This window comes from Dama dama, chromosome 18, assembly GCF_033118175.1.
Source record: "Dama dama isolate Ldn47 chromosome 18, ASM3311817v1, whole genome shotgun sequence".
Classification (NCBI taxonomy): domain Eukaryota; kingdom Metazoa; phylum Chordata; class Mammalia; order Artiodactyla; family Cervidae; genus Dama; species Dama dama.
The window spans coordinates 1,305,430-1,325,742 of record NC_083698.1 but is presented as its reverse complement, the minus strand read 5'-3'; positions in this window follow the sequence as shown (position 1 = coordinate 1,325,742).

Here is a 20,313-nt window from a genome sequence, read left to right as displayed (position 1 = left end):
CCTAAGAATTAGAAGCATTCAAAACTCTAACCAGTGGGACACACAGTGGGTACCAAGGAACACCACTGCCCAGTCGCTGGCCTGCAGGCACTAGATGGAGGTGTGGACATAATCTCCCACCATAATCTCCTAGGGGATGAAATGACTGTGTGTGGCAAGAAGACAAGACAACTCAGGCTCAGAAACTGAGAAAAGGGGATCAATCTCCAGAAATAGATTCAATTTATGGATTGTGTTTTCCAAGTAAGGCAGGAGTTGTTGCAGAATTTTGAAAAGGACATGTATTAAGACAAATCAAGAACAAAGCCCATATTGCTGGCTAGATTTCCTTCAAGACTGTTCCTATAGTATAGTGGCATTTGATACTCAGGTGAGTCTCTATCATGGGGACAGCAAGAAACTCCACAGGAATCCCATGATGCTGAGTCTTGGGAGCACTTGACAATTCGCAAATTCACAGCTTTCTCTCAGTGATTTTTTGCTATTATGCATCTTTGCACAGTCTCTATAAATTCATCTTCAAATAGCCCAGTAAGAGGTTTTGCATTCTGAAAAGAATGAGCCTACTCTACCCTAGATGTTCCTCCTTAAATTTTACATGATTTTCCCATTTAACAAAATAATCTTATTTAAAAATGTGACTGGTTCTCAACTTCACTTTTTATTTCCTAATTCAGATTTTTAAGGTTGCACTGAAAATATTTTGGAAGGCTTTAGGATTTAGATAGATATTTCTGAAATACTAATAATATAATATTCATAAAATGAATAGCAGTTATACTCTAATATAAAAATAGATTGTATCTTTCAAAATATTTATATTACAAATTTATAACTGAGTGAGTTTTTAATCTGATGTACTTTTCTTATGCTTTTAATTCTGATTATTTGATTTAGTCATATGCGTCCACTGTCCACTATCATGGAATACAGTCCCATGATCACTATCTTCATTCCCACTGTGCTCACTGACATGTGCACGTGAAAATAAATCTACTCTAGTCCACACTTTCCCTGCCGGCTCCTCTTCCTGACAATGGCTAAGACTAAAGGAGAAAAATGGGGGAAAATGCACATTCCTACATTCTACAATGTTCTTGTCAAGGATAAGTTTGAACAAAAAATAAATTTGGTTATTTGGATTCAAAATGTGCACAAACATTATGTATCCAAATGGTTTTATTTATCACACTATTTTCTTTGAAATACAAATAGCTTAGTGTATGATCAGGTTTGTATTTTAAAGTAGCACTTATTGAACAGCAATGGATTATCAGGAAAGACCATTTGAGGATAAGAAGTTAAATATGTACAAAGAAGAAAATACCTATGAACTCAACTCTTCATCTTGATTATCAACTTGGTTTACAAAATGCCTACTTGTCCTTATTCATGTGTATATATATATATATATGTATATATAAAATACTATTTATTATTTTAAATAAACGTAGATACTTCATTTGGGCTTCCCTGGTGTCTCAGCTGTGAAGACTCCGCCTACAATGCAGGAGCTGAGGAGAGGCTGGTTTGATTCTTGTGTAGGGAAGGTTCCTTTGAGGAATGCATGGCAACCCATTCCAGTATTCTTGCCTGAAGAATCCCAGGGACAGAGGAGCCTGGCAGGCTGCAGTTCATGGGGTCAAAAAGAGTTGGACATGACTGAGAGATGCAGCAGGCAGCATGACACTTTTCTTACTTTTACTACATGTGACGATCCAATGTTCACTTTGTTCTGTGCTGTCCTAAGCTGTTTCAGTCATGTCCGACTCTTTCCAACTCTCTGGACCTTAGCCCACCAGGCCCCTCAGCCCATGGGATTAGCCAGGCAAGAATACTGAAATGGGTTGCATGTCCTCCTCCAGGGGATCTTCCCGACCCAGGGATCAAACCAGAGTCTCTTATGTCTCCTGCACTGACAGAGGGTTCTTTACCACTAGCACCACCTGGAAAGCCCCAATATTCACTTTATCATTCACTGAATAGCCTGATTTCCTTCCAAAATCAATATTTATAGAACATAAGCTGTCTTAAAATGAGGGAGTTTTTTGTTGTTGTTGTTGTTTGTTTTTTTTTAAGAATTTACACTTCTAAAGAATGAGATCAAGGTATTAAGGACTAGAGTCTACAAGAGACCATAAAGGGTGATGAGTCACTTTTGCAGCTTCTGTTTCACTCACATGTAGGAAAATGTCAATAAGAATATTTAAACCACTTTTATAAAAGCTACTATAATTTCTTTGAGAAATATCATTAAATCGATATTTTACTATGTTGTAGAATTTAACATGAAGATCAAACAGATAAGAGAATGTTTTCTCTAGAAAGTCACAAAGCTGAACTTACTTGGAATGAAACATTTATTCTTCTTTTGCTTTAATCTTTGAAAACTGACAGGTACAGAGTTATACCAAATTGCTACTGAGAGTTGGAATAAGATGAATTTATAAAATTCATAAGACTGTAAGTTACTTCCCTTAGATGCATGGATGCAAGTGAAATAAGATTTCTAGTGTTTGCATAAAATATAATGGATTTTAACAGTGAGAATAAAGAAATGAGGGAAGAAAAGAAAGAAGGCAGAGAGAAAGAGAAAAAATGTAGGATGGCATGGAGATGGAAAGTGTGAAGGTCTGTCACCATGTCTATTAGAATCTTACCCTCTTGTGTAACTGATTTGCAGCAGTCCAAATCTTTGTATTCCATGGAGATGACTGACATCAAAAAGTTTTGGTACAATCAAGTGGTCCCACTTAACCTTAAGTATGTGACAGCAAAATTGTAAAGTGATGGCTAGGAAAAACAGACACCATCAGATCATCATCTCATATGCCAAGGAACATGAAATCCTGCATACCGAGGAGCCTCTAGCAGCACTCTAGCTGCTGTGCCAAGCTCTTAATATCAGCTTCTAGGTTCCATCACAGAGGGACACATCAACTCTGACAGATAAATTGGAAAAAAAAATTGACTTAACAAAATACCTGCTCAAATTTAATATAAATTAATTGAATACAGTCAAGTTATTTACATGTCAGTACTCTCATTTTCTTGAAAAATATAAATGCTTAATATTTTTTGCATTAGTGCAAATGTTCCCTCTCAAAATTAACTGGAGGGTTATTTAGGAGAGTGTATCATTTTATTTTAGTATTTTTATAATTTTCAGATATATATTCTTATCTTTACAGGAGTAACATCCACTTTTATTCATGCTGCTAGGTATATTGAGCAGCATAATTTTTGTGTTTAGAATGTTTGAAATTTAATATTATTCTTGGGAAATGGTTCATTTTGTAACTCTTGAGAATTCAGGTGAAATTTAATATCTCAGTATTGAGTGTGTACTTTTGTTAAATACCTGGTAAATCAATAGAATTAATTAGCTGGTATTTTGTTTTAGCATCCATTGGTGCCATATAGGAATAACATCTGACATTATATTGGCATCTGAGTCAATATTTCTACACAGTGAAAAAAAGATGTTGTGTTGTATGTTTAATATCCTACTTGCAGATAATCAAATATTCATTGCAGACTCTATCTTATCAATATAAAACAACATTTGCATCCATTTTGAGTTTCCTTCACTTTGAATCTTTCTCAGTCAGATATTAACGTTGACATATTTTCTTCATTTCTCTTTTCATGCCCAAGAAAATTTTGGTATTTGGTAATACATTGAATGAGAAATATACACCTTTATTGCAACCTTATATTAACAGACACTTTTTAGCTAGTTTTTGGTAAAAATTGTCAATGTTTTTAATGACTGGCAAATGAAACTTTTCAAAATGAATATTGCTAAAACCTAAAAAAGTTAATTAAGGCAGGAGAAGGAGACAGCAGAGGATGAAATGGCATCACCAAATCGATGGTCATGAGTTTGAGCAAGATCCAGGAGCTGGTGATGGACAGGGAAGCTTGGTGTGCTATAGGCTGAACAACTAAAATGAAAAAGTTAAAGGGAAAGTTGAATTCTAAAGAGTGATATCTGTTTGCAGTTAATCAGGAGCTGCTCAGTGTTCTTCATCACAGCTTTCCACTAACACTGTACTAACAAGACTGCTGATATAACACACAGTATAAATGGACACATAATCTGAGAGAAATCTGGAAAAGTGCAATATGACTTAAACATTTGAAAATGACTTACTCTACTTGTAGGAATATATTTTAAAAATAAAGGGCATAGTTTACAGTTTGTTGTAGGGAAAAAATGACAAGATATTTAAACAATTTTCTTAATTTATCAAAATGCATGTTAAGAAGATAAGATTATGATGTTATACAAATGTTTGTATATATTAGTGTATATGAGACCTATCATCAATTTTCAAAAGCTATATTATTGCACAGATAAATATTTAGACTCAATTTTTTTCTTGTTTTCATTTTTACTCTTAAATTTTTGTTTAAATATAGTTGTATGACAAAACCCACTGAAATGTTGTGAAGTAATTAGCCTCCAACTAATAAAAAAATAAATTAATTAATTAAAAATATATATATATAGTTTAGTTATAATGTTTTGTTAGTATCAGTTGTATAGCAAAATGACTCAGTTATGTACATATATATACATGTATATACAAAGACATATTTTTTTACATTCTTCCCCATTATAGATTACCAAAATATATTAAGTATAGTTTTCTTGGCTATACAGTAGGTCCCTGTTATTTATTTTATATATAGAAATGTGTATATGCTAATCCCAAACAGAACTATATGAAAAAGATCTTCATGACCCAGATAGCCATGATCATGTGATCACTCACCTAGAGCCAGACATCCTGAAGTGTGAAGTCAAGTGGGCCTTAGGAACCATCACTATGAACAAAACTAGTGGAGTGATGGAATCCTAGCTGAGCTATTTCAAATCCTCAAAGATGATGCTATTAAAATTCTACATTCAGTATGCCAGCAAATTTTGAAAACTCAGCAGTGGCCACAGGACTGGAAAAGGAGAGTTTTCATTTCAATCCCAAAGAAAGGCAATGACAAAGAATGTTCAAATACCACACAATTGCACTAATCTCATTCACTGGTAAAGTAATGCTCAAAATTCTCCAACCTAGGCTTCAGCTGTACATAACCAAGAACTTTGAGATGTTCAAGCTGGATTTAGAAAAGGCAGAGGAAATAGATATCAAGTTGTCAGCATCTGTTGGATCATAGAAAAAGCAAAAGAATTCCCAAAAAACATCTACTTCTGCTTCACTGATTATGGCAAAGCCTTTGACTGTGTGGAACACAACAAACTGTGGAAAATTCTTAAAGAGATGGGAATACCAGACCCCTTGACCTGACTCCTTAGAAATCTGTATGCAGGTCAAGAATATTAGAAAATCACACTGCAAATTCTCCTAAAAGCAGAAAACAACAAAGAGAAACTACAATTAATAGAAGTAGTATTGCCAGACTCCAATTTCCAGTTAGCCAAATCCTTCATAGTAAAAGGGTTAAAAAAAAAAAAAAAAAGAGAAGAAAATGAAGGAGTGGGAAATATTCAAATATATCATGAAGCTAAACTTTTTTGAAATAAAGAAAAATTAAAACATTCAAATTGAAAAACTGTATGGCATGCTAAAGCTTGAGAAGTAAGGAAAGAAACCAAAAGTCAGCATACTATCACAAAATGTAATAATTGCATGGGAAAAAGAGAAAAATATTGAATCACCATAGAGAAAAAATGGATTATCAACAAAGGAAAGAGAATTGTATTAATACTGGGCTTCTCAGTACCAGTAAAGCCATTGGAAGATAATGGAGCTATTTTTTTTTTAATCAATTTTAATGGGTTATGATTTATACACTACAAACCAATACAGTGCAAATCCATTTAGACTGCAACACTTAACAAGTCTTAAAAAACATATGCATGCATTAGCCTCTTGTCAAAAAGTAAGATGCAGAACATTTCCATCATCCCAAAGATGCTCCTTGACCCTTTACTCTCCATCACTTCTCTAGAACTGACCCCGACCACCAATCTGCGTTAGTCAGTATACCTTTGTTGGAATTTTCTAGAATTCTATAGAAATGGCATCACAGAGTATATACTTTATTGGGTCTGGCTTCTATTACTTAACATAAATTTTAAGATTTATCCATGCTGTTGCTTGTATTAGTATGTTATTTTTGGTACTAGTAAAATTGATCATGGAAAGAAAAAAGAAGGGAAGAAGGAAAGAGATGCACACAGAAAATGATAATTTCTAACAGAGAAGAGCAGCAACAGCAGAGCAATGTTATCAAGAATTGAATGCTAATACATTTGAAAACCTAGATAAAATGGGTAGGTTTCACCCTCTTCTCCTTCTGCCTTCAATCTTCTCCAGCATCAGGGACTTTTCCAATGAGTCAGCTGTTTACATACGATGACCAAAATACTGGAGTTTCAGCTTCAGCATCAGTCCTTCCAAGGAGTATTTAGGGTTAATTTCCACTGGTTTGATCTCGATGCTGTCCAAGGGACTCTCAGGAGTCTTCTCTAGCACCACAGTTTGAAGGTATCAGTCCCTTAGTGTTCAGCCTTTTTACGGTCCAGCTCTCACAACCATATGTGACCACTGGGAAGACCATAGCCTTGACTCTATGGGCTTTTTTAGCACAATGATGTCTTTGCTGTTCAACAAACTGTGTATGGTGTCATAGCTTGTTTATGAGTTAGTTTTAAGTAGGCTATTTCACTCTCCTCCTTCACTGTCATCAAGAGGCTCTTTAGTTCCTCTTTGCTTTCTGCCGTTAGAGTGGTATCATCCACTTATCTGAAGTTGTTGATGTTTCTCCAGCCTATCTTGATTCCAGCTTGTAACTCATCCAGCCCAGCATGTCACATGTTGTGCTCATCATATAGGTTAAACAACAGGGTGACAGAAGACAGTCCTGTAGTATTTCTTTCTCGATCGTGAACCAGTTAGCTATTCCATACAGAGGTCTAACTGTTGCTTCTTGACCCACACACAGGTTTCTCATGAGACAGGTAAGATGGTCTTGTATTCCCATCTCTTTAAGAGTTTTCCACAGTTTATTATGATCCACATGGTCAAAGGCTTTGGCATAGTCAATGAAACAGAGGTAGGTGTTTTATGGAATTCCCTAGCTTTCTCTATGACGCACCAAATGTTGGAAACTTAATCTCTGGTTCCTCTTCCTTTTCTAAACCCAACTTGGATATCTGGAGGTTCTTGGTTCACAAAATGCGAAAGCCTAACATGCAAGATTTTAAGCATGACCTTACTAGCATGGGAGATGAGTGAAATTTTCTGATGGCTACTATATTCTTTAGTACTACCTTTCTTGGAAAATGGGATAAGGATTGACTTTTTCCAGTCCTGTGGCCACTGCTGGGTCTTCCAGATTTTCTAACATTCTGAACATAGTGCATTGATGGAATCATCCTTTAGGGTTTTAAATAGTTCTACTGAAATTCTGGAATGGGTGAATTTAACTCAGAAGACATTAAATCTACTACTGTGGGAAGGAATCCCTTATAAGAGATGGAGTAGCCATCATAGTCAATAAAAGAGTCTGAAATGCAGTACTTGGATGCAATCTCAAAAATGAAAGAATGATCTCTGTTCATTTCCAAGGTAAACCATTCAATATCACGGTAATCCAAGCCTATGCTCCAACCACTAACACTGAAGAAGCTGAAGTTGAAAGATTCTATGAAGACTTACAAGACCTTTTAGAACTAACACCCAAAAAAGATGTCCTTTTCATTATAGGGGACTGGAATGTAAAAGTAGGAAGTGAAGAAACACCTGGAGTAACAGGCAAATTTGGCCTTGGAGTACAGAATGAAGCAGGGTAAAGGCTAATGGAGTTTTTCCAAGAGAACACAATGGTCATAGCAAACACCCTCTTCCAACAACACAAGAGAAGACTCTACACATGGACATCACCAGGTGGTCAATACTAATATCATATTGATTATATTCTTTGCAGCCAAAGATGGAGAAGCTCTATACAGTCAGCAAAAACAAGACCAGGAGCTGACTGTGGCTCAGATCATGAACTCCTTATTGCCAAATTCAGACTTAAACTGAAGAAAGTAGGGAAAACCATTCAGGTATGACCATTCAGGTATGACCTAAATCAAATCCCTTATGACTATACAGTGGAAGTGAGAAATAGATTTAAGGGACTAGATCTGATAGACAGAGAGCCTAATGAACTATGGATGGAGGTTCATGACACTGTATAGGAGACAGGGATCAAGGCCATCCCCATGTAAAAGAAATGCAAAAAGGCAAGATGGTTGTCTGAGGAGGCCTTACAAATAGCTGTGAAAAGAAGAGAAGCAAAAAGCAAAGGAGAAAAGGAAAGATATTCCCAATTGAATGCAGAATTACAAAGAATAGCCAGGAGAGATAAGAAAGCCTTCCTCAGTGATCAATGCAAAGAAAGAGAGGAAAACAACAGAATGGGAAAGACTAGAGATCTCTTCAAGAAAATTAGAGATATCAAGGGAACATTTCAGGCAAAGATGGGTTCAATAAAGGACCAAAATGCTATGGACCTTACAGAAGCAGAAGATATTAAGAAGAGGTGGCAAGAAAACACAGAAGAACTGTACAAAAAAGATCTTCATGAGCCAGATAATCACAATGGTCTGGTCACTCACCTAGAGCCAGACATCCTGGAATGTGAAGTCAAGTGGGTCTTAGAAAGCATCACTATGAACAAAGCTAGTGGACGTGATGGAATTCCAGTTGAGCTATTTCAAATCCTAAAAGATGATGCTATGAAAGTGCTGCACTCAATATGCCAACAAATATGGAAAACTCAGCAGTGGCCACAGGACTGGAAAAGTTCAGTTTTCATTCCAATCCCTAAGAAAGGCAATCCCAAAGAATGCTCAAACTACTGCACAATTGTACTCATCTCACAGGCTAGTAAAGTAATGCTCAAAATTGTTCAAGCCAGGCTTCAGCAATATGTGAATGGAGAACTTCCAGATTTTCAAGCTGGATTTAGAAAAGGCAGAGGAACCAGAGATCAAATTGCCAACATCCACTGGATCATCGAAAAAGCAAGAAAGTTCCAGAAAACATCTATTTCTGCTTTATTGACTATGCCAAAGCCTTTGAATGTGTGGATCACAATAAACTGTGGAAAATTCTGAAGGAGATGGGAATACCAGACCACCCGACCTGCTTCTTGAGAGACCTGTATGCTGATCAGGAAGCAACAGTTAGAACTGGACATGAAATAACAGATTGGTTCCAAATCGGAAAAGGAGTACGTCAAGGCCATATATTTTCACCCTATTTATTTAACTTCTATGCAGAGTACATCATGAGAAACGCTGAGCTGGAAGAAGCACAAGCTGGAATCAAGATTGCCGGGAGAAATATCAATAAACTCAGATATGCAGATGACACCACCCTTATGGCAGAGAGTGAAAAGTAACTCAAAAGCCTCTTGATGAAAGTGAAAGAGGAGAGTGAGAAAGTTGGCTTAAAGCTTAACATTCAGAAAACTAACATCATGGCATCTGGTCCCATCACCTCATGGGAAATAGATGGGGAGACAGTGGAAACAGTGTCAGACTTTATATTTTTGGGCTCCAAAATCACTGCAGATGGTGACTGCGGCCATGAAATTAAAAGACACTTACTCCTTGGAAGGAAAGTTATGATCAACCTAGATAGCATATTAAAAAGCAGATACATTACTTTGCCAACAAAGTTCTGTCTGGTCAAGGCTATGGTTTTTCCAGTGGTCATGTATGGATGTGAGAGTTAGACTGTGAAGAAAGCTGAGCACCAAAGAATTGATGCTTTTGAATTGTGGTGTTGGAGAAGACTCTTGAAGTCCCTTGGAGTGCAAGGAGATCCAACAAGTCCATCCTAAAGTAGATCAGTCTTAGGTGTTCATTGGACGGACTGATGCTGAAGCTGAAACTCCAATACTCTGGCCACCTCATGCCAAGAGCTGACTCTTCGGAAAACACCCTGATGTTGGGAGGGATTGGGGGCAGGAGGAGAAGGGGATGGCAGAGGATGAGATGGCTGGATGGCATCACCAACTCGATGGGCATGAGTTTGAGTGGACTCCGGGAGTTTGTGATGGACAGTGAGGCCTGGCGTGCTGCAATTCATGGGGTCGCGAAGAGTCGGACAAGACTGAGCGACTGAACTGAACTGAAATTCTGTCTCATCCCCTAGCTTTATTAGCAGTAGTGCTTCCTAAGGCCCACTTGACTTCACTCTCCAGAATATCTGGTTCTTGGTGGCTCACCACACTGTAGTGTAATCCGGTTTATCTGGATCTTTTTTTGTACAGTTCTTTCATATATCCTTTCCATCACTTTTTGATCACTTCAGCATCTGCTAGGTCTCTACCATTTATGTCCTTTATTGAGTACCTCAATAAACTTTACATATAGTGATATGCTTATTTGTATACAATATATAAATAGTTTTAACAGCATAAATATACAGTAGGTCCCCAAATACCTATGTGGTCTGGAAGAGATTAGTGAAAAGGAGAGCACATAAGTTATTTAAAATGCATTTAAATTTATAGTGTTAAAATGCTTTATCATCGGAACAAAAAAAAAATGTGGAACAAAACAGATATTTCAGAGAAAATCACAATGAGAGGTAACAGAGATGCAAGTCTAATTACATGAAAATAATATACTTTGAGGATAATATTACATTTCAAGAGGGGCAGATATACTAGTAAATAGCTTTGAGAAAATCTGGAAAATTAAAATTGAATTCCTATCTCTTTTTCTTATTGATTTTTACTTCGACATGATTGAAGAATTGAAAGTGAAAGGTAAAACCTGTTTAGAATGGAAACCTCCACTTATGTTGGAGACTTGGTGGCAATCTCTGGCTTCAGGAAGTGGAGTGTGGGAGTAGCGTGGGGTGCGGGATTTCAGTACCTTCGGTGAATCCTTGAAAACTTCCTCTATAGCCCTTCCTGCTGAAGAGATCAAGGAAATGGCAAACCATTCCAATATTCTTGCCTGGTGCCTTCCTTCTCTCCACCTACTGAGCTACATTTATTTGGGTTTGCTCCCCACAAAAACTCAGGTTTCAACCTTTCCTGTACTGAAATTACCCCTTGTCAATCTGTTTTCTCATATCCAAAATTATATTGATAGATATGGATAACCTTTCTCTATTGACATGGAATTATTTATCCAAATGTTTTTAATTGATTATAAAATCAGATAACTTCTTATAAAATATTAAAAATTGCCAGGCTTAAATAGATTATTTTAAACTGCCATGAATAAAAATATTCAATATTATCTATAATGTGTTAGATATTTTCATTTGAATCCAATTATAATAACATTTTTTTAAGATTCATATAAATTCTGAAATCCAAAGTAAGAAAAGCCTTTCTCCTTTTTCCTATTATTGAATTTACCAGAATATTAAAGTGCTTTAAAACATCTGGGTAATCAGCACAGACAGTGTGCCCTTATCAAATAACATATCCTGAGCTGATTTACTTAGCAGTGTCAAGTTCATCTAAAAATATCTGCCCCACTTTTTCATTATAATAATCTTATATGACATAGATATGCCTGCCAAAGTAAAATGTCTCTCTATAAGTTTGCACCATTATTATGAATATATAATATAAGCTAATTCTTAAGCTGGCTTCCTGATTGACACCAAAGTCACTTAGAAGACTGTTCATGGTTTAAAAAGCATAATTAGTGTCAGGGACTTTCACCATTATTAAATATAGCCTTAAGGTGCCTCATAAAGCAGAAAAAAAGGCAAATAACTGAAGTTGTGGGATATGTATGCTTTCAAATTTGAATGTTGTTAATTATTCTTTAGGGGCTTCCCTAGTGACTCATTGGTAAAGAATCTGCCTGCCAAGTGGGAGAAATAAGTTCAATCTCTGGATCAGGAAGATTCCCTGGAGAAGGAAATGGCAACCCACTCCAGTATTCTTGCCTCGGAAATCACATGGACAGTGGAACCTGGTAAACAGGTATCACCAAGAGTCGGACATGACTTAATGACTGGACAGCAACAACAATTATTCTTTGACAAAGAACTAAGCGATATCAATGACTCACTGCCTAACAATGATAAATGTTGCTCTGTGTTAGAGCAAGCTATCCTGCTGTAAACTTTTCTTGCATTCCTTTGTGTCTGTTTCTCCTCTTATATAACTACTTTGGCAAAAACTGACATTAAACACCAGTTTTCATGGTATTTGGGATCAAGTTTTTTCTACTTATTCTTGGGGAAATGGAGGAAATTTATTATGATATGAAGACTATTTCTGAGGAGTTACTTTAATGCTGATTTTCGGAAGTTTCAGTCTTCTAGTCTATGGCTTCGAAAGTTTTATCTTATCAACCACATTCTTTCATTCTAAGTGTGTAGAGGAAACAACAACAAAAAAGACATTATAAAATGTTGTAACAAGAAATTCCTTTGTTGTTGCTGTCATGAAAGGCCATGTGTTCAATCCTCCCTCCTCAGTCAACTTCACACTTAAATGGCACAGAAGTAGGTAAAATAAATTGCTCTCACTTGATAGACATAGTTGCTGAGTCTACATAAGTTATTTTTGACCAGAAATTCACACAGCAAGTCAATGTCATACCAGGTTTTAAACAGTAATTAATATGCCCTGGAAAGATTGATTTGTACACTAACCTAGCCTTTCTCGTATCACAACTACTTTGAATGAACTTATTTACTGCTAATACTGCTAGTAATGGTGATATTGTGATTCCTTGTGATATATTAGTACATATTTGTACACATACACATGTATGCACAGACATGCATGTATGTACAATGTATTACAGAATATGTTGTGGACATATGTGTTATACACTGTCAGCAAAGCACTTGCCTGAGAGGCTACTGCACAATTGCACTCATTTCACCTACTAGTAAGGTTATGCTCAAAATCCTTCAAACTCGGCTTCAACAGTACATGAACTGAGAAATTCCAGATGTACAAGCTGGATTTAGAAAAGGCAGAGGGACCAGATATCAAACTGCCAACATCTGTTGGATCATAGGAGAAGCAAGAGAACTCCAAAAGAACATCTACTTCTGCTTCATTGACTACTCTAAATCTTTGTCTGTGTGGATCACAACACATTGTAGAAATTCTTAAAGAGATGAAAATACCAGACCACCTTACCTGGCCTCCTGAGAAACTTTTATGCAAATCAAAAGCAACAGTTAGAACCATACCTAGAGCAATAGACTCCAGGTTCAAAACTGGGAAAGGAGTATGTCAAGCCTGTATACTGTCACCCTGCTTATTTGATTTATATTCAGAGTACATCATGCAAAATGCCAGGCTGGATGAAACACAAGCTGGAGTCAAGATTGCCAGGAGAAGCATCAATAACCTCAGATATGCAGATGATATCATTCTAGAGCAGAAAGTGAAAAGGAATTAAAGAGCTTTTTGATAAAGGTGAAAGAAGAGAGTGAAAAGCTGGTTTAAAGCTTAATATTTAAAAAATGAAGATCATGGCATCTGGTCCCTTCACTTCATGAAAGAAAGATGGGGAAAAAAATGGAAATGTCGACAGACTTTATGTTATTTGGCTGCAAAATTACTGTGCATTGTGATTGCAGCCATGAAATGAAAAGATGCTTGCTCCTTTGGGGGGGGGGTGGGGAAGCTATGACAAACATAGCATATCAAAAAGCAGAAATATGGCTTTGTTGACAAAGGTCCATATACTAAAAGCTCTGTTTGTTTTTCAATAATCATATATGGATGTCAGTGTTGGAACATAAGGAGCAATGAACACTGAAGAATTGATGCTTTTGAGCTGTGGTGTTGGACAAGACTCTTGAGAGTCCCTTGGACAGCAAGGAGATCAAACCAGTCAATCCTAAAGGAAATCAACCTTGAATTTTCACTGAAGGACTGATGCTGAAGCTGAAGCTACAATACTTTGGTTACCTGATATGAAGAGCCAACTCATTGGATAAGACTCTGATGTCGAGGGCAGGAAGAGAAGAGGGTGATAGAGGATGAGATGATTGAGTGAAATCTTCAACTCAGTGGACATGAGTTTGAGCAAACTCAGGGAAATAAGTAAGAACAGGAAAGCCTGGCATGCTGCAGTCCATGAGGTCACAAAGTGCTGGACAAGAGTGAGCAAGAGAACAACAACAAAAAGGAGCAGATAGTAGTGATTTAATAACCCTACTCCCCACCCACATACACAGTTTCCCTGTCAAATTCCTGCAGTACATTTCTTGCAATTAGTGACCCAATATTAACATATTAACTAAAGTCCATAATTTATGCAGATCACATCATTAATTTTTATCACTCTCTTAATGGCCAGAAATAAATCTGACACAATATTTTGAAGATATATTTTTCCTTATTGACATATTTGACTCAGAGATCATCTAATCATTTTATACCACAAAAGTGTCTTTAAAAATATTACTGGAAAATGGCACATCCAAATATTCATCATCACCATGCAATTAGAGGCATTCTGGCATTATCTTTGTGCTTCATCCCCTATTTATCTTTGCACTGCTCATTCTCTGTTCTATTTCTCTAACATAGAACTAATTTTCTGTTCTCAACATCATGGTTTTATTATCAAATTGCATGGTGCTTTACTTAAACTTCCACAATAGCTTGTTAATTTCTCTCCTTGACCACCAGACATCCATAAACTAGTGCAATAATCATCTTTCATCATATGTACATATTTTATGATATTAAAATTTAGTTGAATACATAAACCATTCATTCATCTATTTTCTGGCTTCCATAATAACTCAGTTGGTGAAGAATCTACCTGCAGTGCAGGAGATCCTGGTTAGATTCCTGGTACAGGAAGATCTGCTAAAGAAGGGATAGGCTACCCAGTCCAGTACCCTTGGGCTTCCCTTGTTGTTCAACTGGTAGAGAATCAACCTGCAAAGAGGGAGACCTGGGTTAGATCTTTGTTTGGGATGATCCCCTGAAGAATGGAAAGGCTACCCACTCCAGTATTCTGGCCTGGAGAATTCTATGGACTGTATAGTCCATGGGGTCACAAAGAATTGAACACGACTGAGTGACTTCCACTTTCACATAAGTTATTAATCTCTTTTCTGTTAAATAAGTACTTTATAGATCAAGTCAATCCCCTATTTGAAAAGAAGCTCTATTCAGTTCCTAGTGTTCCAAAGGTAAAAAGTTTGGCATCTATCTCTTCAGACTGAAAATAAATTTTATCTGGATATATCAGTAGAGTTCAGTCGCTCAGTCTTGTCCGACCATTTGCGACCCCATTAATCGCAGCACGCCAGGCCTCCCTGTCCATCACCAACTCCCGGAGTTTACCCAAACCCATGGTCATCGAGTCGGTGATGCCATCCAACCATCTCATCCTCTGTCGTCCCCTTCTCCTCCTGCCCCCAATCCCTCCCAGCATCAGGGTCTTTTCCAATGAGTCAACTCTTCACATGGCCAGAGTAATGGAGTTTCAGCTTCAACATCAGTCCTTCCAATGAACACCCAGGACTGATCTCCTTTAGGATGGACTGATTGGATCTCCTTGCAGTCCAAGGGACTCTCAAGAGTCTTCTCCAACACCACAGTTCAAAAGCATCAATTCTTCGGCACTCAGCTTGCTTTATAGTCCAACTCTCACATTCATACATGACCACTGGAAAAACCATAGCCTTGACTAGACCCAGCTTTGTTGGCAAAGTAATGTCTCTGCTTTTTAATATGCTATCCAGGTTGGTCATAACTTTCAAGGAGTAAGCATCTTTTAATTTCATGGCTGCAATCACCATCTGCAGTGATTTTGGAGCCCCCCCAAAATAACGTCTGAATATATATTGTTTTGCTATAATATAGTGTGATAATTTTAAAAGTATAAAAAACCCAATGCTAATATTTTCTTAGTTAATGTAATGATTAATCCATTTGTAATGATGAAACATAACTATTAATGTAAAATTTATTAGTGATTATTTTAATATACAGAGAAATATAATATTCCATATAATGTTTGGCATACACACACACACACACACATATATGTTATATATATTTCCCACATATATATATATATATTTGGGAGTTATTATCCTGTAGTTTTCTTTTTTTAAATTTGAAGATTTTTTTTTTAATGTGGACCATTTTGAAGGTTTTTGTTTAATTTTTTGCAATATTATTTCTGTTTTATTTTTTGGTTTACTTATTTATTTGTTTATTGGTTTTTTGGCCATGAGGCATGTGAGATCTTCACTCCTAATTTCACACCCAGGCATTAGAAGGCAAAGTCTTCACCATTAGACAACCATGAAATCCCAATCTGTAGTTTTCTTTTCCCAAGTTGTCTTACTCTGAATTTAATAACTGTTACTCTAGACTCTTCATATGGTATTGGTACATCATTATCTGTATCTCGGAAACACTTTCAATGGGAATTTATCTGTTCTTTTAAAGTACAGGTGTTCAATGTCTCATGAAATTTTCCTGGTGCTCTTTTTTGATGATAGATGTTCTTTACTGGTACTTGGGCTATTTGAGACTTTTACTCTAACCAGAAAATTTTGGTCACTTGTAAGGTAACAGAGAATCACTCTTAAGTCAAAACCCATTTATTTTATTCCAAAATGAGATTTTTCAAATTGACTTTATATCCTCACTTAAGATATTTCATATCCTACCCTCTCTACTTTCCTCCAACTTTGTTAAAGATAATACAAGATATTTCCATTTCTCATTGTTGTGTGTCATTTGTTTTTGACAAAACTGCCTTCATTAGGCAATACTATATTTTACTTATTTTTGGATCATCACTGATATGTGCATTTCCCTTATTCTGTATAGATTTGTTATTTTCTCTGGTGAACTGCATCTTCAGTATTTCTTTCAAAGAGAATCTGGGTGTGATAAACTCCTTGAGTTTTTAAATGTCTGAAAGATTTTCATTTCATCTTCAGAGTCAAATGATTGTTCCACTCTCCCAGGCCAAACTTGACTTTCTTAAATACTTCTACAATATTGCTTCATAGTCCTATTACAGCTAGTGTCACTAGAAATATAAAAAATATAGCAATCATAACAAACTGGTGCTAAGTACCAGACGCTGTTCTAGTTATTTTATAAATATCAACTAAATTAATATTCTGTCTCATAAGGCAAGTAATTACTATCTTCATTTACAGATAAGAAATCTGAGAGGCCAGAAAGTTGAGTAAACCACCCAGTGGTGCAGAGGTGGTGATCCAGGTCAGTTTCAGCACTCACATTCTGCGTCACTGGGTTCTGCAGCCTTGCCCTGTCAATGTGATCCCTGCTCTTTAGGTGTATATTCATTCAATCACTGTTAGAGCTTAGAATATTTCTTCATAACTGACATCTCGAAGCTCATTTACAGTTTGTGTATGTATGAATTTCTTTTAATTTATTCTGTACTGCAACTGTTAATTGCTTTCTAAATTGTTCTGATGAATTATTAGATATCATTTAATGCTGTTGTTCATTCAGTTATGTCCAACTATTTGCAACCCCATGGACTGTAGCACACCAGGCTTCCCCATCCTTCACAACCCCCAGGAGCTTGCTCAAACTCATGTCCATTGAGTCAGTGATACCTTTCAACCATCTTGTCCTCTGTTGTTCCCTTCTCCTCCTGCCCTCAATCTTTACCAGCACCAGGGTCTTTTCTAATGAGTCAGCTCTTCACATCAGGTGGCCAAAGTATTGGAGCTTCAGCTTCAGCATCAGTCCTTCTAATGAATATCCAGGATTGATTTCTTTCCAGGAATCATTCTTCCCATTAAGCGCTCTGTTCTTGTATTTGGGAATTCCCTTATACTCTTACGAATTTTTCTTCCATATTTTACAACTTTCAACTTTTGTGCTATATTCTGAAACAATTAATCTGTTTCATTTTTGAGCTTAGCATTGGGTTGGCCAAAAAGTTTCTTTGGTTTCTATATAAACATTTTTCATTTTCACCAAGAACTTTATTGAACAACATATTCACCATTTTGTTTCACTACCTTCTGCCATTTTTCAAGCAATTTCACATTTCCATGTTCCCAAAACTCTTAAAACTGTTAAAAAACCCAATATTGTTTTTTATAGTCTTCCAGGAAATTGATTTTTTTTCCACTAGGAGAATATTGTAAAGACTGAAATAAATGGAAATCTGATGTTGTAATATCTAATGAATATGGTGGATAAATCAGTTTCTCAGCCAAGCTGTAACAGTTTTTGCCTGGTCATTAAAGAAACGTGTGGTCTTGCATTATCCTAATGGAAGATTATGCATTTTTCTATTGACTAATTTGAGATTATTTTCATCTAGTGCTTCTTTAATTTTGTCTAATTGGGGCAGTACTTGTTGAGATTGATCATTTGGTTTCCCAGAAGAAGCTCATAATAGAGGACTCTCTTCCAGTCCCACCATATACACAACATTATCTTCTTTGGATAAAAACCAGCTTTTGTTGTGGCTAGCCCATAATCTCTTCCATTACACATCATTTTTCAGTATCCACTTTTCATCACCCATCAAAATTTGTTGTGAAATGGAACATTTTCATTATGCTTAAGTAGTGAATTGCATGCAGAAACATGGTCAAGAGGTTTTTTGTTTGTGTTTTGTTTTGTTTTCACTTAACTTATATGGAACCCAAACATCAAACTGATGAACCTAGACAAGATGGTGCAAATGATTATCAGGGGTTTACTTGTATATTTTGAGTATGTTGGCTATCTCCCAACATTGATTGTTCTCAATTAATGTCTTGACTTGATTGCTATCAACTTCAATTGATCCACCCAACTGTGAAACATCCTCCAGCTGGAAATCTCTAACACGAAATTTCACAAACCACTTTTATACATTCAATCATTTATAGCAACTAAAACATACACTGCAGAAATTACTTTTTTCTGTTTCAGTTGTGCTTTTATCTTTCTTGAAATAGTAAAACATATTATGCTGAAATGTTGCTTTTTTTTTTTTTTCTTCCATCTTCAGTATTAAAATGGTCACACAAGCATTTCACCAATTTTGATGTTTTTTTTTTTTTTTTTTTTTTTTTAAATGTGTGCTGGTATGACAGCTCTCATAGTACAAACTAACAAAATTGTTAAAGACAATAATTGCTGTTCTTCAGTGACCAGACTCCTATTGAGAAAAATCTATTGTCTTTCAATAAATATTTTATTTTTAGATTACATTCATTTGTATTTCTTTTCCTTACTCCCTGTTCTTGACCTTAATATGTTTGTAATACTACAGACATATAGATGAGATGAATATCCTCATGTATTAGGGTGGATTCACAGTTCTGGAAACTTTATCCAATGGTTACATTAAAGTTATTTATAAAGGATAAGACTTTATACTCTATTTGTTGAATTGCTGCATATTCTTTATGGTGTAGATAACCTTAAATGTGGGTGCATCTGCAGTTCAAATTTTCCTGAAGCTCTTCACCCTTAAGCCTGCGGTCCTCCAAATCTTGGAGAGGAAAGTAGAAGGAGTTTCCTTTCCAGTCTGTTCAGCGGGAGCTTGGAAATATTGCAGCTAGTGTCCTCTGATCACTGAGAATGAGCTCTATTTTTATTTGAACTCAAAGTTCTCAACAATGAAGACTTATTTGGAAAGATGCTAAGAGAAATCTTTAGTCATCTTTAAGTCCAAACATATGACCTGGTTACTCCTCATTGACAGTCATGCAAGGTGTAACACCACTTAATATATTTTCTTCCTCCTTTGGAACACTGTGTTTAGCTTCTTTGTTTTCAGAAATTAAAGTACAAAAAACACATAATTTCTCAGGGTAAGGACCAACATACCTCACTTAGCAGAAGAATTCTTACTTCCCTCTTTGTCTGTTACTGCTTCTTTTGGCACTGGAATGGCTGGCACTTGTAGATATACTATATCAGATTAATGAGAATTGAACAAGAACAAACTTTTCCAGCAGATGCAAACTTCTTAAAAGGTTATTGCTAAGAATCTTGATTAGAGTGGCAGGGATTTTCCAGAGTCTCACGATGCAAGAGAATTACCTCTCTAAAGTTCACTTCTCCTTTAATTGGCCCACAGAGTAAGACTAAGCCTTCACCTTTCACTACTGGCTGACATAACCTGGCAGAATTTTCCCCTGCTGAAGTTTTATTTGCACCTTGCCTCCATTATGTTATGTAACCTTGCTCCAAACACATAAAATATTTTCCATCAATATTTCCTAAACTTCCTAAACTCCCCACTTTTCACAACTTTTTACCTCTACCTTGACTGTTTCATCTATATTCTTAGCTTATCAGTCCTCAATCATCTAGAAT